The sequence below is a fragment of the Manis pentadactyla genome, chromosome 4 (assembly GCF_030020395.1).
Source record: "Manis pentadactyla isolate mManPen7 chromosome 4, mManPen7.hap1, whole genome shotgun sequence".
NCBI lineage: Eukaryota > Metazoa > Chordata > Mammalia > Pholidota > Manidae > Manis > Manis pentadactyla.
In genome coordinates this window covers 182,305,212-182,332,884 of record NC_080022.1, presented here as the reverse complement: position 1 = coordinate 182,332,884, position 27,673 = coordinate 182,305,212, and the positions used below count along the sequence as shown (strand labels likewise).

General features: G+C 51.8%; 1 long non-coding RNA gene across 1 annotated transcript in view; it reads left to right on the top strand.

Moving 5' to 3' along the window:
• The window catches only part of LOC118919846 (uncharacterized), a 143,123-nt gene extending 117,918 nt beyond the window's left edge, over nt 1–25,205 (top strand). Inside the window, exons 2-4 of the long non-coding RNA XR_005027684.2 lie at nt 4,540–4,607; nt 22,142–23,489; nt 25,191–25,205. This is a non-coding gene — a long non-coding RNA (uncharacterized LOC118919846). The remainder of the gene's footprint in view (nt 1–4,539; nt 4,608–22,141; nt 23,490–25,190) is intronic.
• Nucleotides 25,206–27,673: the final 2,468 nt, after the last annotated feature.

Below are 27,673 nucleotides of genomic sequence, written 5' to 3'. Positions count from 1 at the left end.
TTCCTTGAGTAGATACACATATACATATCTACACACACACACACACACTCACCCATGCACGTATTTAGAGGTGATCTTGCCCACCTACAATAAATCCTAACCGTAGTGGGCTTTGGTTCCCATGCCACTTTGATTAAAGAGCGGAAATGCTGTAGGCGCCACACTTGAACCCTGGAAAGCACACACTTTCTCTGAACAGGTCAATCTCAGAGAAAGGCACAGTTAAAGCATGTCATGGGTAGATCGCGCTGGCGTTTGACTTGGGAACTTCTGTCTCAGCTTCTGCATACATCGCCGCCCTATTTCGCACAGACTTCCATTTGCAGATGCCAGTCCGGTGCAGATGTATATACCTGTCTGTTGACCAGGGATTCATCTTTCAAGCCCTGGCAGAGTGCTCAGGGAATCGTCTTTCCCAGGGGAAGCCCCCAGGAAGGTGCACTAGGAGAGAGGAGAAGGCACGCTGCCGTACCCTAGTGTTTGTTTTTCGTAGAGGAAGGATAATCTCGTTGATGTCAACCCATGCTGGCATTGTGGTAACAGTTCATTGATGTTCTAGCTGTTGAAATGAGCTAAGGAGGTGGTACCAACTCTTGTTAATAGTCACCTCCTCTTGAAAGACTCCTTGGAGAGGGAGAAAAAAGACAGAGAGAGAGAAAGGAAGAAGAATATTTAGAGAAAGGTGTATAGGTGAGTGAGTTCCAGGTAAACATTTCAGAGTTGGGCCAGGCCAATGAGGAGGTCTCTGAGCCTCAGTTCAGTCCTTCCATTAACCTTCGATTGGGTTAATACCAACTAATGAAGCCCTTGACTTGGATTTGGGTTTCCCAACTTTCCTTTTGTGAAAAAGTCATCTATTCGTCTGTCAGTCATCTTTTCTAGTTGGTGCTGTATTTGATTTTACTGGGGTTGGATAGTTTGTGGGAAAGATTGCTGAGCAGCTTGCTTGTGTACAAGCCAAACTGGGCTGGGGTGGGGAGGGCGGGAGAGGAGGCTTTCTACCCTCTCTTAGCAAGAAAATAAAGAAGATCAGTGAACTCTAATCCTGACCTGGGCGCAAATCCCAATAAAGATCCAGGTTAATTTTTCCTGCCCATCTAACCCTTGAATCCACTGTAGGAATCATAGTTCTGAAGCCCTGATTTGCCAGATCAGATTGTATAATTGTTTTTTATAGGCCTGGGTGTGAAATGTGCTCAGTGTTTATGCTGCAGGGGGCTGCGTGAGTTTGTGTGTGCACGTGTGCATGCGCGTGCGGACTCCAGAGGTGTGCTCCGTCCTGCCAGGAGCCCGGGTGGCAGCTGCTGGAGTGTCCAGGACAGAGCAGCCGAGCCTGGGACAGGGCCCGGGTTCAAGGGGCGAGTGGATGGGAAGCAGTTGGGGGAGAGTCTTGGGGCTGGGCTGGGGGTCTCTGAGAAAGAGCCATGGTATTGGGTGTCAGTAGGGGCATCCAGCCAAGGGTCTGAATGAAGGGTGGCAAGTTTGGAAATTGGAAGGACGTAGGCAAACTTGGGGCTGAATTAGATGCTTATGGCCTTAGGCACTTCTGTCGTCATGAGCCCTTTCCTCCATTGAAAAAATACACGAGAAATTTGCCATGTGATGGGTCCCATGGTTTGGCCTGTTGTAGACAACACGCTTCTCTGAATTCGGACCCACCCAGAAGGTGCAGGAATTCCCCACTGCAGCCTTCGTTTTGGCCAGCGAGGGGGCTCTCGCCTATCGGGCGCTGGAATCCCATGTCCTGTCCCACTGACTTTCCCTTCCCTCCGTGGTCTTCTGTGGCAGAGGCCTCCTGCAGTCAGCACGGCTCCGTGTAGTGGTGCACTTCTAGGAGACGGCAGCTGGTTGGGGTGGGACTGATGTGTCCCAGGCTAATGGCTTCTTGTGGCCTCACCTGCTGGCTTTTAATTCCTCGGTGGGAGGCTTTCAGGAGGACCAGGCCCTTCCGTCTTGGTTGGAGATGGTTGGGCTCAGAACCGCTAGGTGGAATCTGGCTCAAGGCGTCCCTGGAGATAGGAGGGTGGGGGCTGCAGGGGGGAGGGAGGGACCTCGGGGCAGGCTCTGGCCTCCCTCTGAGGTTTGGGGTCAGGGGCAGTTTGCTGCTTTTGGTCTCTTTCCAAGGGAGTGCCATCTGCTCCCTGCCTGTCCCTGGTGTGCGCTGAGGCTGTGAAAGCAGCAGGGACGGGTGTGTGCAGCTCTGGCAGATGTTGAAGCCCGTGTGCTGTGGGCCAGGATGGATAGGACCCATGGTCCACCCAGGCTCCTGGGAGGCCGGGCATCTTGCCTGGCCCTGATGGCCAATTTGGACATGAAATGCAAAGGGGAAAAAGACCCCTTCTTATTTTAAGAGGCAGAGCAGAAACAGGCCTTTCTGTTGCATGCAGTGGTCGTTAGATGGGCATTTCAGGCCAGAGGTTGGAAGGCCTAGAACCTGATTGCAGGAAGAGCGGGGGGGGAGGCGGCTGTCTCTTGGGCTGTAAATGATGTTGCACTCACCCATGTGGTGAGATGTCACTCCAGAGGCCAGCTGGGCAGGTCTCGGGGCCTCCTGGAGCAGGGTGGTTTCCACCCCAGGAGGGAGATTTGGGGTGAGGTCAGTTTGCCTGAGGTTTCTGGGGAGGGAGCATTAGGAGGGTGTTTGAGGGGACCCCTCTAAGCCCTGGCTACACAGTGTGTTCTGTGAACCACCAGCATTGGCAATCTCTGGTTGCCACCTCTGACTTACCAAATTTGAATTTTAACAAGCTCTCCAGATGATCCTTAAATTTCATTGCATATTGCACTTATCTGGGGAACTTAAAAACATTTAAAAAAAAAAAGTGTCCAGGCTTCTCTTCATACCAATTAGAAACATTATGTGTGGGACCCCAGGCTTCAGGATGACTTTGCAGTTGCCCAGGGGAGGGAGGTGGTGATTTCAGCGGGTAGCCAAGCCTGGGAACCTCGGTTGTAGGAATTCTGCCTCCCCTCCTCATCTCGTCCCCCCTCCACCTTAGGGTTTAAAGAAGATTCCCTCTAGTCTCCCACTAACCCCTTCTCACGGGGGCAGAGTTTAGATTTACTTGTGTTAGATTTCCCATCTCCCCTGGGAGCGTAAGGCTGGAACCACTTCTGCTCAGCTAGGCTTTAGCTTGGGTGAGTTTATAGGATGCTTCCCGCCTAAACTGCACGTGGGTTGGGCGTGGGATAACCAAGTGGTAACAGAAACCGAACCTATCCTGGTACCAGAGTTGGAGGGTATCTTACGGTTCTGTTTGCTTCTTTTTGATGACTTTGCTAGCGTTTGCTAGTTGTCTAGTTAGGTCCCAAGTATTGCACGGTTCATCAGAACTGAAATTGTTGAATTCTTTGCCCTGTAGGCAAGAGGCCTAGATTGCATTCGAGGCTGTTCTTGGGATAAGTTCACGGGCATAATAGAGGAAGCTGGGCCCGGCAAACTCGTCTCTCCAGGACTAGGGCAGCGGGTGCTGGAGCACAAGAGGCCCCCATTCTGGTTGGTGGGCATTGGGTGATGGGGTTGGCCGCAGAGTTCTTGACCGTCCCCTGTCCTCCGTGACTCTAGAAACCACAGGTGCGACCGAAGCCCTGAGATGATGTAGGCGTGCGTCCAGCGCAAGAACAAAATGCCACCAAAACAATCCTTTCCCTTGTGAGTGAAGGTTATAAGTTTTCTGTTTCAAATCTGATGGTATTGTTTTTCCCCTTCTTCTTTCTTGTCTCTGTTTTCATTTGCCAACCTAAGGGCCTGGAGTGATTTCTTTGAGCCTAATGATGGGGAAGCTTAGAATGGGGCTATTATCTTTAAACACCTTTTGAAATACTATTCTTTCTGGTGTCTGGTGAACAGAGGTCGGATTTGAAGTTTAAATATCCATTTTAGCAGCAAGATCAGCTATGCTGGTAACTGTGGCTATTAGCTCAGGAATCATCTAGATAGTATGGAATAGCCTTGCACCCTGGAAACCCACAAAGGTGTAAAATTAATCAATGTATGGCTACTATTTATTAAGTGTATGATAGGGGCTGGGCACAGACCTAGACGTTTCACATGTGTTTCCCCATTTAATAAATTCAGACATCCCATGTCAGAACATAGAAAAATTCAGAGAGATTATCCTAGGAGTCTCAGTAAACAGCCTCCTCAAAACAGAACGACTCAGGACTGTGGCTGTAGATGACTTTGTAGTAAAGGACTACTGTGAATTTAAGTTTTGCCATAACTGCTAAAAGTTACTACACAGTGTCATCACCATTTACGTCTTAGTTTATTCTAGGTCTAGTTTATTTCGGTGATCACCTATATTTATGTGAAAGTATTCTTCAGTTTGCTGTGTTCATGGCTGACAAAGGCACTGGATTGCTCCCTTTATTCTGAATTCATGGAGTTTTATTCTATCTTACTAGAGGATAAACAGCTGTTTTTTATGTCCTTAGGAGGCTGTCTGGCACTCAAGAGACCACTCGCTCTACATAGTAAGCTTGGAGATGAGTTTTATTATCGTGTTTCCTGGTGTAACTCTCCCCTTCTTTTTCTAGGTGAAATCAGAGGTTCGTGGCTGACCTGGGTTGGTGTTTTGAACCAGGAAAGAAGGACAAGAAAAAAGGTGAGCTGCACATGGCAATTCGAGCACAGCCACACCCTTGTGCCCTTCTGGTTTTGGGGCTTTTGTTCCTTCTGCATCATGCCCCCTTGCCTGGGCATCCCTAACACACATGCCTGCGAGCCCAGAGTGGTGAGCGGCAGGCGGGAGCCTGGGCAGTGAGGCGTCACAGAAGGTCCAGAGACCCGGGTTCATGAATACTAAGTCCTTGCAATTGGTTCAGTAGGTCCTCACAGCTTCTGCTTCTGTGAACTCATTCTCACCTCTCACACTTGTGCATCAGCCACGGGATGCCCAATCTACAGATGAGGAACTGAGGTACAGTCACTCGCCTGAGGTCGCCCAAGTAATGCAGAAGCCAATTCAAAGCCAGAGCCCCAACTGCGTCCTCTTTCCGTTCCAAGTGTCAGTGAATTGTTCCAGCCACCCGGTGCGCCGTGCGTCAGCTCCTACTGCCTGCTCTTTGTAGGCGGGGTCCCGTGCACGGCACGGAGGTCCTACAGTGTGTGGGGAGGGCCATCAGATAGGAAACTCAAAGCCTGCAGGTCCAGGAGACAGAGGAACGTATGGATTGTACCTGCTGACCTTCAGGAGCACAGAGACTGACCATAGGATTGAAAGGGGCTCTTGGGGCTCTCTGGAATATGCTGGCTGAAGTCTGGTCCTAATAAAGCAGGATATGGGGCGAGGGGCCGCCCCCTGAGTACAGGGGTTGGGTTTGCCTGTAGCTGCTAGATGTTGCCCTCTACACTAGCCACAGTGCTGCTGGTAAACCTCAGTCTTACTATGCATCAGTGCCATTAGGGCAGCTGGAAGATGAGAGCACGGGCAGTTTCCATGGAGGCAGCGATGGTCTCTGCTCCTCCTCCGGAGCCTGGGAGAGGGAGTGTTGTGTGATGTAAAGCAGGGCATTGCAATTGGACAGCTCATGTAAACTTGCCACACTCGGTCTAGCATAGCGGCAAAGAGCATCACCTCTGAAGGCCTGGGTTCGAATCCTGCTTCTGCTGCTTCTTCCTACTGTGGCTACGGGCTATGACCTTCACTTTTCCTGGCCTCAGGTTCCACATATGTAAAGTGGGGGGACAATAGAGGTCATCTCTGCAATGCTGTGATCTGAAACGGAGAATACACAGGGTTAAGTGCCTAGCACAGTGCCAGGATGCATTAAGCATAAAATAAGTTTTTATATTGTATTTTTTTCTTATTGAATCTGGATTATGACCTTGGGTAAAGTGCTAAGGCTTAATTTCTTCATCTGTAAAATGGTAATGCTAGTCCCCTGTCCTCAAGGGAGGTTGTGAGTTAAATGAGAGAATATAGTTAATGAAAAGTCTAGACCTTAATAGATGTCCTATCCGTTAGATACCTTCCTCATGTATCTATTCCACACAGATCACTTAGAAGGAAGGTGTCTGTCTGCTAGAATACTGAGCCTGACAATTGTTCCTCGGCTTTCTGGATTGACCCTTCCCCTCCCTTCTCCCAGCCACCCCACTGGTTCTGACTTTGGTAGCACCACCTGGGATACTCACTCGGGACTCCCAGCTGTGACATGCGGTCTTTCTTTCACAAAGTAATTCTTCTGTGTCTTTCCTAAGCCCCTTTCTTAAACTTAGTATCCATCATGCCACTTTCTGGTAACCAAACAAAACCAAAGCCCACAGCCCTGGCTCGGCTCTCTCTCCGTTATCCCAGCACCCAGTCTCGCTGGGCATTCAGGCTTATGGCTACCAACCCCACTCAAATTTGGATCCTTTCAGCCAAGCTTACCTTAGCCCAAGACTGGACTATTTACACACCCTGCCAATGCTCACCCACCCTCCCATGCCACCCTCTGTGCTCACCTTCTCAAAACCCCACAACTGCAGGGGCTGTGGCCCTGGCCCCGGGACCTGGACCTCACCTCACCTGCAGGGCTTTGCATGCCCAGCAGGGGCCCAGAGCCACAGCGGGGGAAGGGGGTCATGTTCCTGTTCCTTGGGGGGCTCCTCCTCCTTTTACTGCTCATTTTCTGCACAGACCAGGCACTCAAGTGGTGGTGTGGATTAAGGGCGGAGGATGGGCCTGGAAAGGGGAGTCAGTTGCTGAAGTTACTCTTTAGCTCTGGTCTGGGTCTGGGTGACCTCGACTGTGTGTGTGTGTGAGTTGGGGGCGGGGCGTTAATGAGTGACCCCACGGGGATTTCCAGGCCGATTGTGGGCACTGCCTTTCTGAAAACACCCCCTGCCTTAGCCAGCCCCCTCCCTCCTACCTGACCCCCACCTGAATACCGGTTCATTCCATAATGTGCACAGCCTTTTCCCCATCAGAATGGCAGTGACCTGTGCATTCATTCGTTCATGTACTTGTTTATCTAATAGGTAGTTATTGGGCACCTACCGTGTGCCCAGGCTGCTCTAGGCAGAGAACACGATCCTGCTGTCATGGAGCTCGCCTTCTACGCAGGGGGTAAGGGAGAGGATAAACAGCAAAAGAGTAAGTAAGTAAATTATCTAGTACATATGAAGGTGATGGTATGTAAGAACCCCCAGAAATTTGGGCAAGAAAGGCAGTTCCTATGCTGGGCAGGGAACAGAGGGCAGGTCACAGCACTGAGTAGGGCAGACGCCTCATCGAGAAAGTGCCCTCTGAGCACGGGCTTGAAGGAGGTGAGGGAGAGAGGCCCCTGAACATTTTGGGGGAGAGCTTTCTGCAGAGGGAGCAGCTACGTCCAAGCCAAGGCAGAGCGGAACCTGGTGGCTTTGAGGACAAGAGCACTGGTGGGCTGGGAATGAGACCCGGGAGAGCCTGGGGGCCCAGGGGACACCAGGGCTCCTGCCCAGGGAACTGGGAGCCAGGCAGGATTTTGAGAGAAGCGTGTGATCCCACCTTCTAGGGGCTGGTGTGAAACTGAGAGAAGGGCAGCTGAGGGGTGAGTATGCAGCCAAAGGGGTATTGAGGGTATCTGCTCCGTCGTGCCCAGTCACATGCATGTGACAACAGAGTGACATCTGTGGTGGTGAAGAGCTGCAAAGCTATGGTGGCGCTTCTCAGGGCTGGTTATTACCAGCTGTGATTGCCTAGTTCGGAAGAGCCTCTTAATGAAAGGGCCGCTCTCTGCTCCTCTGTGTCTGTGAAGCCACCAGCGTCAGCCTGGCAGGCTGCAGGCTCAGCGGCAAAGAAAATTGAAAGAGCAAACATAAAGGGCAAGGGGGGACCGACAGGAGGCGTGAGCCCAGCCGCCCCGCTCTCCTGCTCCACTGGGTCAGGGCGGTGGGAGCAGGCTGCTCCCAGGGGATCCCTGAGAGTGGTCAGCGCTACTCAAGGTCACCCCTCCTGGTCTCCCCACAGCCCTCTGGGGGACTTTCCTTGTTGCCTGGCAGCCTCCTCGCCTGCCTCTCATCTTCTTCGTCCCTCCAAGAACGTGGAACTTGACAATTGCAGGAATGCCTCGTTCCTCCTTTGTCCTTCCTGTCCTGCGTTCACAGTGACCATCAAGTTGGGGCAGGCTAAGGGTGCCCCAGGGCTCACATCTGAAACAAAGTGCCTTTCTTCGAAAGCTTCCAGGAGGACCTGGTCTTGGTGGTTGTTAGCAAATGCCCTCTGATGCCAAGTGCACGGAAACTGAGCCTAAGGGAACGCCTCATGCCCCAAAGGCTACTTCTCTGTTACTCACGCATATGGCAAAGATCCGGCTGAGGACCATGGCCAGAACACCCTTCCACCCGTGAGACCTTAAAAATGTGGACATGCTGTTGGAAACTTGTGGAGATAGGAAAAGACAGTGGGTGGGGTAGTGCCTTTACCTGCGTATTTCCCCAAGCTGGAGTGTATTTCTGAATGACTCTGCCACACTCCTGGGCACTGGCTCTGCCGGGGACACTTTCCTGTCCGTCACCCTGCGTGCTCCTTCTTCTTGCAGACCAGTCACCTAGGGAGCGAGAAGGTGGCCCAGTGGCGGGGTCCACGTAGCAGTAGTTGGGAGCAGTAATACCAGGACCAACTTGCAATTTGCATTGATGTCTCCTGCCTCCTTTCAGAGGACTGTCCTATTCACTGCCTTCTGGCCCCAAGGGCTCCTGTGTGAGATCATCTGGAGGAAAAACTATTTTTACAGATGAAAAAATCGGACACCCAGGGAGGACACGCTCTTTCCTCAGGTCCATCCATCATGAGTGTGTGGTGGGTCGGGGAGAGGGACTGTGGCTAAAATGAGGATTTCTGCCATAACCATAATCGGGAGTGAAAAGCGGGGTGCTGGGAGGAAGAGGCAAGTCCCAGTTCTGAGCAGCCGTAGAGATGACCTCACCCGGGGCAGCAGAGCCACCCACAGGGCTCACAGACGGAACTTCCCCTCGGGGTCCAAATGTGAGTCACGGTGTCTCTCAGTGCGCTCTGTCCCCAGGCCTCCCACCTCACCCTGGGACATGGTCCCCGGTCAGGCCTAATGACTCACTTGGCCTCTTGCACCAGCCACTGGGGGTGGAGTCTCTCTCTCTGCTGGCATCTGGACCCTGGGTGCTAGGGACGCAGCTGGGCTGGCCGCGATCGCAGATGCTATGTGCGCGACGTGTGAGCGGGGAATGCCCCCGCTGCGCGGGCTGAGCCAGAGCTGCTGTCAGCAAATAGATTTCAAAATGCAGTCTGGAAAGTCCGGGGGGCTCCGTGGAGCCGGCGCAGCCGCATCCCCTGCTTTCCCAGGCCCTGGGGGCACCTTGCATGGTGATATCTGAGAGGGGATCAACCCAGCTTGCAGGAGGGAGCTCCTTGTCTCCCATCTAGACAAGCGGAGTTCACCCAAAAGGCCAACGGCTGGCAGGGTGTCAGGTTTCCCGCCCCACCCGGTGCTCAGCCTCTGCTCTCATTTCTCCTCCTTGGTTTTCATCTTCTAATGATAGAAATAGTGTCATCTTTTCTCAACCTGTCTGTCTCACACCTGCGGGAGCCCCTGGCGGTGAGACACCCCGTGCCGTCCAACCTGATGTCGTCTGTGTTTATCGTCTGTTTTAGAAACCAGGTAGCAAGAGGGACTTTCTGAGGATTCAAGAAAGTAAATCCCCAAATTATTTCAGTGAGGGCTCTTTTTTTTTTTTTTCTCCTATTTTTTAAATGTTCCTATTTTCTTTCTAAGTTTCTCTTTTTAATTAAGAAAAGGTATCTTTTGGTAGGAGAGACCATGCAAGAGGTGTGTGCATTTCTTTTCTCAGGCAAGATGGACTTGGTTATCCCTCTGGACGCTTCATCCTGAGCAATTTACTGGAGTCACTGGGGGAGCCTGATGCCGGCGCTTTCGCCTCAGCCCTGACACAGGAAATAGGGAAGCATGTTAATAGTCATGGGACTCAATTTACCTACCTTCAGTCTCTGCCCTTCCCATGAGTGATGGGGCTGATTTATTGCCTCCCAGTTACGTCCTTTGGCTTTTTCAGTTCTGGAACTTTCTGTTTCTAGTATTCCTTGTTTCTGGACTGTTTAGGGTAAAGGTCAAAGGTGACAGAGACCTAACCCAGCCTCAGGCCTAAGTGTCCACCTTCAGGCCCCCTCTCTGTGAGACATTTCTCCAGACGGCTCTTGGGATAAGTCAGTGGCCCCGTTGAGGACATAGCAGGGGTAGGGGAGGGGTGGAGTTCTGGTCACGGGGATGCTGTCTGGCCTGGATGTGAGGGGCAGCTTCACGGGGCCCAGCTGACCTAGCAAAAGGGTGGTGCAACGTATGGATGTGAATGTGACTTGGCCAAGGTGTGAGAGCCTGTATGAAAGGGTCGGCCTCCGGTGACTCAGTCTGCTAGCAAACTATAAAAGGGAAATGACTCACTTTTCAACCCTGAACAAGAACTCCTAAGGCCAGGCCGCCAGCACCTGTCTGGGACGCGGTTAGTTATTAACACTGCCAGGAAGAGTGTCATGGGAACCGGACGCTGGCCTAGATTGCTGGAGGCAGCCTGCCTTTCACAGCTTGCACACCATCCTTCACCTTCTCAGGGCTCCACTCCGGCCTGACCCCAAATGCTGAAAAGCCCATGAACTCTTTGCTGTGCAGTGTTTCCCAAGGTACCTTGAGGGCGATGCACATTCCACAAGGAATGAGGAAGGGGACAAAGAAGGGGTTTGGTGAGGGGAAAGCACAACTGGAAGATCAGGTCCAAGGAGCCAGCCTGCATCTGGGCATTCAGGAGAGGGGCACCCTGCCCTGCTCTCCCTGCCCGTGGAGTTTGGTTCTTGGGGCTCAGTCAGATCTGTGGTCAATGCCTCTGGGTGGTGTGGACTACTTTGGCCCAGGAGCCCCTCCAAAAAGGAATTCTGCCACCTCCCACAGATGGCCCTGACCTGGGGATCCTTAACCCCTGCCCTACTGACCCGTGACTACAGTAGAGGGTGGAGGGTGGTGTTCTCCTTGCTCTGTTCTGCTCTGAAGTCCCCCAGCCACTTCCTGGGGCTGCTTGGGGCAGCTTAGAGAAATAGGGGGCCCAGCTCTGAGCTCCTCTGCAGGGCAGGTGGGGAAGGCTATAGCTCATGAGCTGAGCTCAGCCTTCAAGTCAGCTCTGCTTTCTCCATGCCTGGAAAAGTACACAGTGGGCAGCTTTTCTTCCCGGATCCTGAAAGGCATGCTTTGCCGCTCATGGGGGAGGCCCAGCCTGGGCACAACCCATGCCTGCTTCGGCTGGCTCCCAGCTGCCAAGCAGGAAGAGGAATGTTGATTGAACAGAAAGAGGTGAGAATTTTGGGGAGTCAGGCTCCCCAGTGTCTGAAAAGGAAGCCCAGAGGGAAGAGCCATCGCCCCATATATGTTGCCACCTATGTAAAGCCCTAAAGGACTGGTGGGCAGTGCTGAGGTGGTGCAAATGCTGTTTGCGTGCATGGTCAGTGGGAGGAGCATGGGACCAGCAACCAGGACATGTGGGGACTCCCTGGAGGGCCCTGAGCAAGTGACGGAACTGCCCCCACAGGGTTTCCCCATCTGTAAAGTGCAATAGGAACAGCACCTGACCTGTTCCCTTGACAGGGTTTGTGTGAGGCCAGCTGAAATCAGTGAGCTCCTGACGAGGCATTAGGAGTTGTTGAGGGCCACCGGGGTTGAGGCACCAGGGTGCTTACAGGGTTTAGCAGCAGAGCAGGGCCTGAGGCTTGTGCTCCCCCGGGAGGGTGGCTTTATAGGCACCTACCTGTGGCTTAAGAGCGTCTGGGGCCTCCCACAGCTGATAAATCACCGCCTGGTAGGCGTGCTTTGTCTGGGTTGCAGTGTGAACCAACAGCCTGCGCTGGCTCAGAGGACGGCTCCCCTCCCTTCTCTCCTGTTCTCAGTGGGTTGAAAATGGGAGCAAAAATAGATCCCAGGGCCTTATCTCCTAGGTTTTCCCAAGGGACCCTGCAGCTGCCCATCTGGAATCTCTGTAGAGCAGGGTCCCTTTCTCTGTCCTCGTAATCACTGGGTGCTGAGTCAGGTGTCTCTTGCCATGTGATTTGTCCTGGTTTGCCACCTTCTGGCCATCAAAGAAGAGAGAGGCACGTGGGAGTTCAGACTGTATTCCACAGTGCAGTGTACCAAGGAGGCGCTCCACCAACAGACATGAGTATTCACATCAGCTGATGTGTAGTTTGTTTTGCTTTGTAAGGTTCCATCCCTTCACTGACAGGAGGAGCACGGAGATTTCAGGGGGCGTCCCTGATGGAGCAGTAAGCATCTATTCCGTGCCCTTTCCATGCCCAGAATGGAATTTTTTTATTGGCATTGTAGGACCCTGACATGGTCATTTTCAAACAGTTCTGTGAGGTTTCCACTGTTTTTTTTTTTTTCTTTGCTGTAAAATAAGGCTCTGATGGCAGTCCTGGTAGCAACAACTTTATTCATATCTGTAGTAGTTCCCTAGGGCTGCTGTGATTAATTACCACCAAGTTGGTTAAAAACAACACAGATTTATTCTCTAACATTTCTGGCTGCCAGAACTCTGAAACGAGTCTCATGGGGCTATAATCAAGTCGTCAGCAGGGCCGGTTCCCTCTGGAGCCTCCAGGGAAGAACCAGGAAGCTGCCAGCATTCCTTGGTTTGTAGCCACATCACTGCAGTCTTTGTTTTTGTGGTCATGTCTTGTTCTCTCTGTAGGAAACCTCCTTCTGCCTCCCTCTTAAAAAGACACTTGCGATGGCCTTTAGGGCCTATCTGGATAATCCAGATAGTAATAAAATCCAGAAAGATGATAATCTGCCTGTTTTAAGATCCTGAACTTAATCCCATCTGCCAAATTTCTTTTGCCACATAAGGTAACATTTACAGGTTCCAGGGATTAGAATGTGGCTGTTTTGGGGGGTAGGGAAGTCTTTATTGAGCCTGTCACCATATCCAATGACTATATTCTCACAAAAAATTCCAGTAAGTGGAAACACAGGGGGAAAGGTAGTACTTAGCTTATGTGAAACGTTTGGAGAGGATATTCAGTGGGAGGGAGATGAAACTGGTGTCTTTTTGCCGCTGTCCCTTTAAGAGCCCTCCTCGGCTCTCAGGAGTCCTATGGGACAGGGGGCTGTGGACTGAAATCCCCATTTCAGGAATTATTTAAAGTCAGCCTCTAGGAAGCTCGGGGGCTAATGAGATAATTCCCATTAGGAGAGGAAGGAAGTGAAGGTGGCCTGACATCCTTTCTGTCTCTAATTTATATGATTCACTGAACCCTCCCCCTCTCCCCCGTGGGGCCCGCTCCCTCGGCTGCCCCTTTGAATTCTGGTTGCACTGTCCACCCTCGTTCTGCCAGCCGGAGCTGTGGTTTCCAGCAAGTCCCAGCATGCCCAGGAACCTGGGAAGGTTGCCTTCCGCCCAGACAAGGCATTCAGGCTTTTTGGAGGCAGCTGTGCCAGGGAGTCTGTTCTTCACCTCTTTCTTCTCTTTTCCCAGACCTCACCCAGCTCCCCTCCACTCCCACCCCTGCCCCGCCAGCCGGGATGCGGACTGGTGTCTATGGGACCAAAGAAAAGAGAGAAGCTTTCAGCAGAACACAACACAGGCAGGCTCCAGGGGACCTAGAGGCCGAGGCTGCCGAGATTCTGTTTGCTGCCCCCATACTTTCAGAGGGAAGGGAGAGAGGGAATAAAAGGGAGAGAGAGAACAAGAGAGAGAGAGAGTTCTCTTCCTGTTTTGCTCCACTGCCTACACTTCTGGTCAGAGCGCTCTCCGCCAACATGAAAATCCAGTTTGGGTCTTTAATTAGAAAAGTGTGAAGTAACCCAAGGTTCAGGGTGTTTGAAGTTCAGATCCGATCCTGGAAACGCATCTGGGGCTGCAGAGGGAGACCCGTTCCCATTGCAGGGCATCCTGCTGTCGGAGTCGCGCGTCTCCTGTGTCCGCCCCTGCCCCCCACCCCGCCCAGGAAGGGTCCCTGGCACCCGGACGGAGGTGTGGCTCCTGCTTGCCCTTGATTTACTTCTTTTCCCTCTCATCCTCCCCAAGGGAGGCCATATGGCCGAGTGTTCCGAGTTGGAGCCAAGGGCCAGAGCCGCACTGGCCCCCGGGACAGTCCAGCCGCCCTGATGAGCCGTGTGGGTGGCCTGTCCTGTGAACTTGCTGCCTGACCTCCCAGGGCCTCTGCAAGCCCAGCTGCAGCCTTGGGTGACAGCCTGGCCCCTCGTGACCGTGGCCGGGGGGTGCTGGGCCCCGTTCCCGCGTCACCTTGGCAGCCTCGCCACATGCTGCCCAGGCCGTGCTGGGCCGGGGGGTGCACATGGAGCCAGGCCCACAGGCATCCTTGCCGGCTGGGGTGGCCTAAGCCGCTCTTGAGGCGGTAGCCTGTCTAAGGAGTGAGACAGATGGGAGAACCAGGGTTCAAGGAAGAAAGGACCCCGAGGATGAGACGAGCAAGGGGAAGACAGGAGCCAAAGGCAGAGGGTTATCTGTGCAGCTCAACGGCGAATACTAGCCAAGCTGGAGTGCCCTTCGCTCCAGGACATTGGCCTCGGGAGCGCGGCCCCTATTCTGTCGGTGAGCTGTCTTGTTCCCAGCGGGGGCAACTACTGGTGTCACCACCTCCTCCCTGCACGCTGAGTTCTCACTTTTTAGGGGCAGTTGGAGCACCATGGAAGGAGTTGATCTCAGGGTTCATCCAAATGCTAGGAACAACATTTTTATGGATTAAGAAAGAAAAGGAAGGAGTACCCGAAGGCGGCTACGGAGTTTTGTAGCCCTTAGTGTAGTCTATACCAGGGAAAGGGCCAAGGCAGTGACTTACGCTCCTTCCTTTTGGAACTGTGTTACCTGTACTTGGACCACAGGCAGCACCGCAGGGAAACAGTAATAATGCCAAACACTCCTTGCTGAGCCTTTAGCTAGCTCAGGCCTCACGCCCAGCTACGATGCACTGGGCTCTCCGTTATTCCTGTTTTACAGATGTGTTAAGAGAATTGAGGTAACTTGCCCTGGATCTGAGATTTGAACCTTGATGGACCTCTGACCTCATGGCATTCAGCGAAGGTGGCTCCAGGCGGGTGCACTGCCTGCTGTGTTTTGTCGTTGGTAGGAGTGATGTCCATGTCCCACGTCCCCCTGACACTTGTGAGATAACTAGCCTATGTTGCTAGTGATCCACTTGTTCCTTCATTAGTTCATTTGTTCATTCATTCACTCACTCGCTCTTTCATTCATTCATGTGCCTCTTCAGGGCCAGATACTAAGCTAGGTACTCTGAATGCAATGAAAAACACGGCTGCTACGGCAAGCCTCCAGCTGACCACACGGGGCTGAGGAACGCTTGGGAAGCCCGACCCCTGCCAGCACCCACAGTCCTTGAGTGCGCATGCTCTTTCTCTCCCCTGCCAATGAGTAGTCCTTGGTATTCTATACCCAGAAAACTCTGAGGTCCCGCCCAGTCCTCACTGCAGGCTGACTGCTGGCCCTCAAACATCTGGGTGGACAGTGGAGTCCAACAAGGGGCATCAAGGTCCAGACCAGGGGAACCTCTCAGTTTGTCCCTGCACGGTCTCCAAAGAGGTGCCTCTGTGTCCCCTGGATTCCCACTGTTGCACGGGGCCAGGACACTCTCTGGCCCAGCCCCCCATTTGCTATTATTAAATGGGCCACTTGAAGAAAGAGAGGACGACCTTATGACTGGCCGTTGGGTGGCCCCTGAGAGAGACATTGCATGATAAGGAGAGGACAGGGGGAGTCTGGGACCGGGGTCCCTATTATCGTAAAAGTCCATCTTTCAGAACAATCCCTTGTGGATAAATATGGGATCCAGGTCGGCTGGTTCGGAAGGGTCTTTGATCCACCTAGAAGTTAGTGCTTTTCAATGGGGAACCACAAAGCAGCCCCACCCAGGGCAAGGGAGATAACGGGCTGGTGCAATCGCAAACCACCGGCCTCTTGATAATGCCGGGTTTTATTGAGGTCTGGTTTTCACCCAATGGGAACACATCCGGCGAGCATCAAAGGGAGCAGGCGTCACCTTGTGCAAAGAATCCTGAGCCCTCAGGTGTGTGCGTGTTGGGAATGGTGCGTGTGGGGCTATGTGTGCACAGGGCTGCCCGTTGGCAAATTACCCTTCTATAGATCAGAGGCTGCCAGCTGGGGAGGGGCCTTGACAAGTCAAGAACTCCATTCGCTTGCTCTGGCTGGTCCAGCTCCTGAGGTGTCCCTGCAGGTGGTGATTTAACATCTTCCTGTAAGGGTCACTCTGTGTTGTTTTGTCCTTGACTCTATGTCACAAGGCAGCTGGTGTAAGAATTTTAGGGAGAGATGCAGTGGGTACTGGGAGAAGATAAAACTTTAAGGCTCGTCATTGGAAACCTCAGGCTCCTTTGCTCTCCATGGAGCCAACCCCTGGGATGTATGTCTCACCCATACGAGTAGAAGAAACGGGGTGTGGGTAGAAGAATGGGGTTGCATCTTCCCAGAGGAAGAGATGGTGGATGAATTAGTTGAGTGTGGTCCTGGGAGAGGGGACATCCTCCCTGCCTGTCCCCAGGGGTGCCTTCTGGCCACTCATATTTCCTCTGGGCAGTCAGGATGCTGGACACCATGCACTGGCCTCTGGAGACAGGAGCAGAGAAATACCATGATATAAACAGAACAGCTGGAAGCTTTTTAAAGTTTATTTTTTAACACATTTGCAAGCGGACATTTGCTCACCCGGTTTACAGGCTGGGGGGATCCAGGGGTTCCACTTAGTTGAGAGGGGGGTATGTTTTGATTCTGTGGGGAGGGGGACAGGGTAGGGAAAAGAAAGTGGGGACCTTGGGATGGCTGGTGCCGGCAGCAAGTCCTATATTTTTTGGAGTAACTCGTTGCACAGGCACTTGTCAAAAGTCTGTAGGAACAGAAAAGGGACCTGGGCTCCTTGCCTCTTTGGTACCACTGGTCCAGAGCAACAGCAGTTCTGCTCCTCTGCTCCGCTGCTGCGTTAACTGGGCTGAAGGAGCAGAAGGCAGCCCTCCAGGGGAGGATGGGGACATGCGGGTGGTCACCACCCTGCTGAGCCTTACCCTTAGAGACCCACTGGAGTCACCTTTTTCTGCGTGGGTCACAGACTCATTCCTGGGCTTGCTAGGTGAGGCCGAAATAGGAAGGGGGCAGGGAGGCCAGGTCATGCGGGGCTGCGATGACTTGGCAGCCGGCCCCCACCAGCGCCCCCACTGCTGCTCTCACCCCTCCTCCTGGCTGCACCGCGCTCTCGCCCCCCACCTCCTCCTCCTCCTTTCTCTCCCCGACGCTGCTCCCCACCTCCCCAGTGACATCCTGGACTCAATAATGTGGGCCAAGGGAAACAAGGAAAAGCTTGGCTCAGCATTGCAGCAGGGCAGCCTGGGAATGAAATAATGAAGGGAAAAGACAGTCCCAGCAGGAGAGAGAATGTGCACATGACTTCATGTCTCTCCGCAAAGAGCCGGAGCATCGACCTGTCCGGCTCGCCCTCTTTCCTCCTTGCTGCCTCTGACTTCTTTCCTTCTCTCGTGCTCTGCCCCAGCTGTGGCCCCCTCGCCAAGCTTCCTTCCAGGGCTCTGTGAAATTCATGGGCACCCTCGCCTTGCTCAGAGTGCATCCTTGTGGGAGGATTCTGGTTCCAGTGCCTGGGGAGTTTGCCAATTGGAGAGAGAATTCATGCTCCCCGTTTCTAAACAGGCCCCACTGCTGTACCACTGTCTTTATTAAGACGGTTCTTTCTGTGGCACGAGCTAATGTTTATAGCACCTCGTGGGAGCTGGCTCCTTGTGTGCTGTGTTTATTAGGGGAGGAAACAGGCTTTCTGCAGTTATTCATGGGAGACAACGAAAGGTGTCCACCCTGTTCTGATGGGAAATGAGGTGACACAGGCACTAGGAATTCCACCTCAGCTCATCACCCCATCCGGCAACTGGAATGTTCGTTCCCGAGTCTAGTGCTTGCCTGGAGCATCTTGGGTCTTGCCCTCGGCAGCGCGCGGTGGTTCTCAGCATTGACTGCACTTTGCAGTCACGTGGAGAGCTGTAACTGCTGCCTCGTCCTGCCCTGGTAGATTCTGATCTAACCGGGCTGGGACAAGGCCTAGGCGCCGGAACTTTGAAAGGCTTCCCAGGCGATCCTACTGTGCAGCCAAGGTCAAGAAATGAACCACTACCTACTCGAGAGATGCTGTTTCTCAACCGGGAGCTCTTTTGTTCTTACTTCCTCACCCTGGACACGTGTCAGTGTCTGAGATGGTTTTGATGGTCGCATCGAGGGGTGGGTGCTACTGGAATCTAGCAGGTAGAGGCCAGGGATGCTGCTAAACATCTCGATGCCAGGGCAGTCCCTGGCACCACCAACAAAGAATTATCCAACCCCAGATGTCGCTAGTGCACGAGCTGAACTTTAGGTTCTCACACTTGAGTGTGTACCAGATGCACCCGAGGGACTTGTTGAAACACAGATTGCTGGACCCCACTCCCAGAGTGTTTGATTCAGTCAGTCTGGGGGTGAGGCCTGCGAATTTGCATGTCTGACACCTTCCCAGGTGCTGCTAAAGCTGTCAGTCCAGGGCTGTACTTTGAGAACCAGTACTTGAGATTGGTTCTGAATCCTATTTTCCAAGGCCTGTGATAGACTGTCTCCATTTTGGCCACTAGAATACTCCAAAAGAATAATGACTGAGTAACTAAGGCAGAGGAACATTCTCACTCACATAACAAATCCAGAGAAAGACCATCCAGTTCTGGAGTTACTGGGGACCCAGGTTTCTGTCTTCTTGTTAGATCATCATAGGGCATGACTCCCATTTTCAACATCTGTCATAGTCCAGGTTGGCTGCTGGAGCACCAGCCATCATGTCCTCATTGAAAGCAGAAGGTAGTAAAGCCAGATAGGCAAAACTTGGGCTCCTTCAAACACCTTTTCAACAAGAAGTCCCACAAACTACATTTCTTTGGCCAGATCTTAGTCATATGGCCCTAGCTAGTTGCAAGGGAGGCTAAGAAACATAGTGTTTTTACTCTGGGCCACAATCCACCAGCCAAAAATCAGTTATGTTACTAACTCGAAAGGGGAGAATAAATCATAGGGTAGGCAACAAATAGCCTCTGCCCATGTCATATGTTCATGCCTACTACTTCCTAGGATTTGTCATTCATTTAGCATCTGCCATGGCAATGTGTTTCTCATGCAGCATCTCATTTAATCCTAAAAGCTTTGCAAGATAGATAATAGTCTCTATTTTGCAGGTGACAAAACTGAGGCTTTCAGAGATGAAGCCACCTGCCACCAAGTGACAATCCCCAGTGGTGTAGAGGCTGCTGCTTACCTCTGCTGCTCTTGGAGACCCGGCATTTTCCCTCGGAGCCCATCGGGTAGCTGTTAGACTTCCTGGATCTGCCCCTCTGACTAGCTCCACTCTGCTGGTACCCGTATCCTACTGTGATACTCTCATTTATAGACCTGTGGGGACAGAGAGACGCAGCATGCCCTGATGGACAAGATTAGTTTCCTGTGGTGTCGTAAAACCACCACAAATTTAGAGGCTTAAAACAACACAGATTTATTCCCTTTGGCAGCCAGGTCACTGGGGTAAAGTCTAGGTACCACAGGGCAGGTTCCTTCTAGAAGCCCTGAGAAAGGATCCATTTCCTCTCCTTTTCTAGCTTCTGGGGACCACCTGCTTTCTTTGCGTCCTGATTCCTTCCTTGAATCTCTCCAGCCTCTTGCGTCTCCATCTCCTTCTCCCTCTTCTGTGTCAGATCTCCCTCTTAGAAGGATACTTGGATTGCATTTGGGGCCCACCCGGGCAATCCAGGATGATCTGTGCCTCTCAGGATCCTTAACTTACTCAGGTCTGCATGGTCCCTTTTGCTAGAGAAGCTACATTCGTAGGTTGCCGGATTAAGCTGTGAGTGTCTCTGGGGGCTAATAGCCCACCACAGGGGTCCTCTCGCTACTGTTCTTCCTCTCCTCATCCCCAGTTTTTCTCCTGTGGGATCCTCCCAGCGTAGAGCAGCCATACATTTCACTCTGTTCTGGGACTTTTCAGAGAGGCCAGAGACAGGGTCTGAAGGGCAAGGCAGTGTGCTGGAGGCCTGTCTAATCAGCTCCCAGTGGCCATGGCAACAGGCATGAAAACATCCAAGTGGACAGGGTTGTGGGGAGGGGACCCTGCCCTCAGCAGAACCTGGTGGGGAAGTGTAAACAGCAGGGTAGTCCTGCAGTAAACTTCGTAATCCCGTTGGCCCCGTGTGTGTTCCTAGGTAATCTGCAAATCTCTAGGTGCCTGCTAATCCCGGTCCCCCTACTGCCTTTCTCTAGGCCAACAGAGGCGTGTCTTTGGCCACATACACCTAGAAGAGTCTGATTGGTGGTTGGGGGGCGTCGGGCTCTGCTTAGCCTGCTTGGGACCTGACCTCATTGTCCTGCCCTGTTCTTCCCTCATCTCCACCCCTGCCCCGCTTGGCTGGGTCTGCCATACTGGGATGAGTCTGGGGTGTTGTATGTTTTGCTTTTTATTTTATTTTGCAAATGCCTCCCAACATTCCCCTCTGTGTTTAATGTCCCACTGCCAAGTGCATGTGGTTGCCGGGCAACAAGAAGGAAGTCCCCGTGTGATTCACCAGGCTGCTGCCAATTAATTTGCTAGCTGCGTTGCGTCTCCCTGGGGAAGGGCTTCTCCTGAGGCAGCTCAGAGGGCTGCTGCCCAGGAGGGGGAAGGAAACGAGAGAAAGGTTAGCAGAACTCTGGGACTGTTTGGGGAGTTTAGGGGTCCAAGTGAAAGTGTTCAGAGGGCCCAGGAGACACCTGGGCGAGACTCTTGGAGTTTCCCTCTTGGCCTCCAATCAGAGTCGCCTGGAGGGCCCCAGTGCCTCTGTGTTAGCACTGGGCTGGCTCTTTCTGGGAGGCGGCTCTAAGGTGCAGACTCTCCCCTTCTGCACTCCTCCTGCAGAGGAAGTCTATAACCATCTCCCTCCCTGCTCGGTCTACCCCCTGCCCTCCCTGGGGCATCCTGCCAGTTAGCACCCTTGTCTCTGGGCTTCAGGGCGGCTGCACACACCCAGCCAGGGGTTTAGCCAAAGCCCGCAGGAAAGAGAGTTCCTGGCAGCAGGAGCTGGGCCGCAGCCCTCCCAGGTCTGTGGAGGGACAGAAGGGTGCTTGTGGGCCCCAGACTGCCTCCAGAGGCTCTCTGGGGAGCTGGGCTGGCCTTGTGCTGGCTCAGTGTTACCTGTCTGCCTGGCTGGCGGGGGAGGGTTTGCTCGTCTGATGGGTGCCTGTTTCCACAGTGTCTAATCCAGTGTGGTACCTGTGGGGGTGTGGATTTGCAGTTGCCCAAGTTATTCCTTCTGGGCGGACGGGGATTGTGGGAATCAGCTACCCAGTGAGCCGCCCCCCGTCCTGAGGCCCAGATGACTCCTCTCTGAGCAGGCCTCTGCTTTCACGGCTGGGCCTCATCAATTTTAAAATGGGGAAGTCCCTGGAGGGCATTTAGTGGTACTAACTATATTTGTGACTGAGAAAGGGGGTATTTTATGGGAAAGTATGGGTCCAAGTGCATCTTCATTTATTTGCTATCAGCATTAGGGAAAGAGTAATGTGTTGAACTGCGTCTTCTGAGGAGCCCCCGTCCACCAGTGGATAATTTCCTAATTAATTGTCAAGGGACTTGTAAAAGCACAGAGAAGTTCCAGCTAAAGTGAACATCAGGCCTCAGGACCAGACCCTTGTCATCCTCTACTGCGAACACTGGCACGCTCTGTGCCTCAATTTTCTCATCCGTAAAGGGGGTGACCTAACACCTCCATGCTCCCCGCCCCTTAGCTCACAGACAAAATCGTGACATGCTGAAAGCAGAGTTTTCCTCTTCCTCTGGACTGGTTGTATTTAGCGGTCTTTTTGAAACCATCGTCTATGGGTATAATGGTGAGATTTCTGTGGAGGGTTCCCGGTGATGATCCAGTATATGGGGAGTTCCTCAAGTGTATAAATAGGCCCCCCTTTTCTTCTCTTAACTAACACTGCTTTTAGAAGCAGTGTATGTTCTATTCAGTCACTGGAACATTGTCGACTAAAGACAGAAAACTGATGCTCATTTCTGAAAGCACGGAAGCCAGAATCTAACTCTTGCTGTATTTTGGTCCACAGGCCTGGAAAGGAGGACAGCTAAGGGCTGTTCTTCTTTGCCCACATTTCCCACCAGGAAGCTTGGTGGGGCCAAGGGGTGCCACCAGCACCACCACCACCCCCCGAAGGACCTGGCTGAAATACGACCATCTCTTAAGAGGCAAGAGCTTTGGTTTGGATTGAGAATTTTTATTCTGGAGAATAAAGAATCTTCTGGATTGGAGAAGACATTTGAGGAGGAAGCGAAGACGCCTGCCCTGAGGAGCGGGCTGTGTGTTGACCTGCATGAGCTGGAGGTGACCTACAGTTGGAGAAGACACCATTATTCCAGACTTCTGTCTTATGGAAAACGTTTCCTCTGCTGCCGCCTGCTCTGAAGACTCCCCCACCACAGTCCCCGGAACCAAAGGGCTTTCTAGCACACCCTTCTCGCCCCCACCTCCCACCTCTGCTGTGCCTTTAGACTCAACAATTCTTGTTTGCTCCATTATCTTCCAGCCGGATACAGAGTGAATAGTTAACTACACTTCAGTCAAATGGGATCTTACTTTTTGTTCCTTGTCCTCCTAACATGGCCAGTGTTTGTGCATTGCCGTGCAAGCAGCCTTGAGTAGTACCCCCTCTCACTCATTTGGGGTCTGGCCTCACAGGTTCTGGGGTGTTGCAGATCAGTGCAGAAGCTCTTCAGGCTCTCAGATGGAGGGGGCTTCAGCAGGGCTGCTGGCTGGTGAAGGCTAGTGCTCTCCATGGTCAGCTTTCTTTGTTCGGATCACACCCAGGTGTCTGTCTGGAAGAGCAAAAAAAAAAAAAAAAGGAAAACGTTGTTGACTCGATCTTTTGATTTAGATGCACAGCCAGCTGTGAAGACCTTCACTCATTTGGCAGTTGGGGTCCATGCCAGAACATGGTGCTTTGTTACAGACTGTCTGACTCTCAAGAGTTGCTGGTGTGTCTTGAGGACCCTGTTCCTCTAGTGTGTGCCAATGACACGCCTTCCTGACAGCAGGTTGGGCCTGCAAAACAGAAGTCCTGGTTGTCTCCTTCCCTCTGTAGCCGTCACACACATGGCTGGAAACACTTCCTAGATATTGGTGATGGTTCAACTTTATCCAACAAGCAGAACCAAAGACATTTGTACTTCTTACTTCCAACGTGAATGAATGGAGAGGGCTTGCTTTGTAAAGAGAATTAAAGCTATACCTGTGTCTCTTCCCTTTGTTGTAGATGGTGTGTGTCTGTGAGCATTTAGTGACTTTGGCATCTTCTAAGTGGAATGATGAGGTCCTCCCTGGCATCTCAGATTCACCACAAAATGAGCGAGGGGAACTGCTTGAGGATGTTCTGTGCTGTTGGAATGTGAGTCTTGTTCGTGGGCTTTCACCTTCCTTTCTTGATGTGCAGAGAGCCTTGTTATAGTACTTAGATTCTGTCAGGTTTTGAAGAAGAGAGACCCACTAATATTACCTCCATAAATGCTGATTTATTCCAAATTGCATTGGAAATAAGGTAAACGGGAAACATGCTCATCAGCAGCTGCCTGAGGAGGCCTTTCTAGAAGCCCAAAGTCCTTCAAGATACCCAGTTGCTATAGAGAGTTTCCAGGAATAGCACGAACTATAACACCGTGGTCATCTGGAGCTTCTGCTCGCAGCAGGTGAATCTGAATCTAGAATTTGCTGTGGTGATGAGCTGAGGGTGACCAGCTGTCCCACTTTGCTTGGGGCTGAGAGGTTTCCTGAGACAGGACTTAATAGTGCTAAACCTGGGACAGTCCTGGGCAAACCAGATCAACTGGTCACCCTACTGGGTGACTTGATGACCTCTCCTGTGCTTCCGCTTAGCCTGCTGTAACCAGCTCACGCTCTTGAGTCATTGGCCAGTCACCATTCAGAATCCCTGTGTCTAACCATCAGGCAGCCTACATATGCAAGCCATTGGATTGGGCACTAATCTTGACCAAATTAGTTGTTTCCAGGGTGGAAGGGCTACATGATGTTGAATAAGATCCTGGGAATAAAGCAGCTGAGATCACTTCCTTCAAAAGTACAAGGTATCAGGGACTCCTCCCCAATACAATTAAACTTAAAAAAGTGAAGCTAACCTTTTTAATTAAGAACAAAAGAGTTCACGAAAAACAAAATTAGCACAGCCACTGGAGAGCAGCCTATGTTCGTGTATCATACATGGATGGATGTACTACATAGAATAATGAGCCAGGAAGAAAATTCCACATCTTTGCTACATATACACCTGAGCTAAAATCTTTGGGATGGTGTTTTCTGGAGAGCAAAGGAGTTGGCTGGAGGACTTCCTGAACTTCCTTTGAACTCTAGGATCCTTTAAATATTGAGGGCATGTAAATTGGGCCTAAATATGTACTTTCTCTCTAAAGTCTCCTAGGTAACCTTTGAGTTCAACTCAGATGGCGTTGAATGGGACCTGGAAGCTCACTCCTACCTTTCTAGACACTCACTTTATCTGGGATAAGCGAGTGGAAACTTGGGGGTGGTTGTGGGGCTGGAGGAGGGAAAGGTTGTACTAGCCCACGTTTTGGTGTTCATGACAGGCGAGAACGAACTGAAGGCAAATTACAGGTTCTTTTCAGGTTAGTCCAAGCCAGGTTTTCTGTGCACGCTGTCCTGAAGTTGTAGCTTCTTCTTAGGGGATCAGGCCTTCCATCTTTTCACTGAAAGACAGGCGTGCGTACCTGCAGCGCTAGAATCCGAGCTCTCAGCTAATCCCGCTCATCTTGCACGGTGTGGCCACAGGGAGGCCATTGCTTGCTGATGTAGAGATGATGCTGTAAGCATCCAGAAATGATTCTGTCATTACTCACGTGTAAAGATTGAGAACCCTGTGCGCCAGATCTCACTACACCCACTGCCACTGAAGGAATGCTAGCCCTGCTCTTTAGGTGCCATTTTTCTCTTTTTATAAAAAGCAAAATTCATTTCAGACATTTCCTTCATGTATGTCCTGCATGTAGTCTTTGGTTCCAGAAGTCCTGCTGCCCCAAAGGCAGCAGTCAGCCCTTTCTCTTCTTACCTTCTCGCCCGGGTGGAGCCCGGAGTCCCAGAGTGGTCTAAAGCCCCACTCGCATCTCTTCCACCTCGGACCAGGGCAGGAATCCGCTTTCCAGCACAGGGCGAGGGATCGTCTGATTCCGGGAGAGGCAGCCTTTCTGGCTGAGTGGGACAGGACGGTGAGGGAAGATTGCATGATATTCATCCTGGTGGGGAGGTGGTAGGACTTTAAAGAGTAATTCATGGGCTTCCAAGTGACTGCAGATGTCCATTTCTTAATGAGATTTTGAGCCAAATACATTTTGCCCCGCCTCCACACGTATCAGTCTCTTATTTCTGAATCGATCTCATAACCGTATGTCATGCTGATAAGCCACAGAGTGGGGAGACAAGGAGACCTGAATTTTCATCTCAGAAAGCCCCTCACCTTAGTTCCTTCCTGTCAAATGGAGTCGGGCCACACCATCCCTAAGCCGCTTCTAGCTCTGACATTCACAATGCTGTCATATTCCGTACAGTTCATGACTTAACGATGTGCTGTTTTTTTGTTCCCTGTGCGAATAGCACATTAGACACGGCCAGGGTACAATGTAAAGGTAGTTTATCCACGTGCTGAACGTATTCCTCTTGCTTCATTTTATTATGAACATAATCTCAAATTCGTGCCCGCCTGCCAAGATTTTGTTCAAGTTTCCCTGAGATTTTTTTCCATGGCCTTAAGACTTGGCCCACAGGGAACTTCCATCCTCTTCAAATAGTTCTGGAAACCTATGTGTTGACAGAGAAATGGGAGTTTCTAATAGTGAAGTAAGTCCCTCCGCTCAGAAGGGTATGGTTTAAAAGGCATAAGAGTGGCCCTGGGAATGGCCACTGACCTTGGACAAGACTCTTTCCTGCTGGGCTGGTGGGCTGGTTCCCCCACTTCCACTTAGGAGAGAGAGCAGGGGAAGGGAGACCCTCTCTGCCCAGACCTGAAAGGTGCCCTGGGGGCGTCTGGAAACCTGCTTCACCTTCATCTTGCTGCAAGATCATGCATCACTCAAGCCTTCTCTCCGGGTCTCAGTTTTCTCATCTATAAAATGGGAGAGGGAAGGGACGCAGTTGGATAGGGCCCTCCCATGTGCCCAGCTCTGAGCCTTGCCCGACCTGGCTGACGTCTGCCTGTTCTCTGACAGGTGGCTTTTGCTCCCTCGGCCTTCAGCTCCACGAGCCGAAGCAGGGCTGTCCCGGGAAGTCCATTACCAAAGAATACTTCAAAGCTGTTTGCACTCCTTGTCAGTCGCACTGAACATGAGTTTGTTGAGGGCGAAGGCAAATAGACATACAGACGGACGACAGGAGGAGGAAAGGGGGCCTGCTATTTGCCCGGAGTGACGAGGGGGGAAAAAAAATCCTGCCTGCAGTTTTGACCAATAAATAAAATCTGGGAGCTCTGCGTGGCTACAACTGCAGGGGATTTATTAGTTTGCTTAGTGAAAGGCAAATATTAAGTCTTAAGTTGACCCGTCCGGGGACCTGCCTTTTGGCTTTTGTATGCCATCCGGCGCCGATCACCGGGCACTCCAGGTTATCGAGTTCTGTGTGAGGCTGGGTTTTTTTTTTAATCGTTTCCTGTCTCTTCCTCCTCTGCCTGCCCACCCCTCTTCCCACCTTTTACGGTAACTTTGATCATGGTTTTGAAGAAGCAGGGAGAACACAGTGTAGAAGATAAAAGTGTCCACGCTCAGGACTCTGGCTACCCTGGAAACTGTCCCTGCTGGTGGTACGTGGCTCCAGGTGAGCCCACCAGGTGGTCCTCGGGGATCCCCCTCCGTTCTTGGCCCTGAATTCTTAAAGCTAGGTCCCAGGCTGCTGGACAAAGGCCTTGCCTCTCATTAACATAAAATGAGCATAATTATAGGCATTGGGAAAAGACACCTATCGCGTCTCCAAGTTGCAACCTTTCCTTCACATGCAACTCTTCATATGGGACAGTGATGCGCTGGAAGCCGAGCTGCTGAAGGCAGAGCTGTGAGTGCTCGTTGGGGTCTGATTAGGGCTTGAGAGGAAGGGGCACAGCTGCCCAGTCTATCCAGTTTCCAAGCATGAACTGAAATGAAACAAAACTGCATGCAACATTCTTTACCCTTTGCTTTAACACCCGCAGGGCAAGCCGGTCTATTCTAAAGCACCTCACTTCTTGGGTACTTGGGTCTCATGAGGGATGCTTGCCAATACCCACCCACCTGGGGCACAGCACACCAGGCACGGTGCTCCATGTCAGCCCTGACATGCCCTTTTCCAGGCCATCCTGGCAACTGTCTGTGGAGCCTGCCTAGGATATAATGGTTCCCTGCCACTACTCATGTAGCCAAGAGTTGGGAATGTTCTGGAATTGCTTAATTAAGAAAGTTCCTTCCACATTCCAGGGGTGATTTCTGATTGAACTCAGCATGATTTTTAATCCTCTGGCAATTCTTACTGGATGAATCTATTTTTAAAAAGATCAGTGTTGGGCACCCAGGCTACTGAAATCCCACTAATCCTTCAA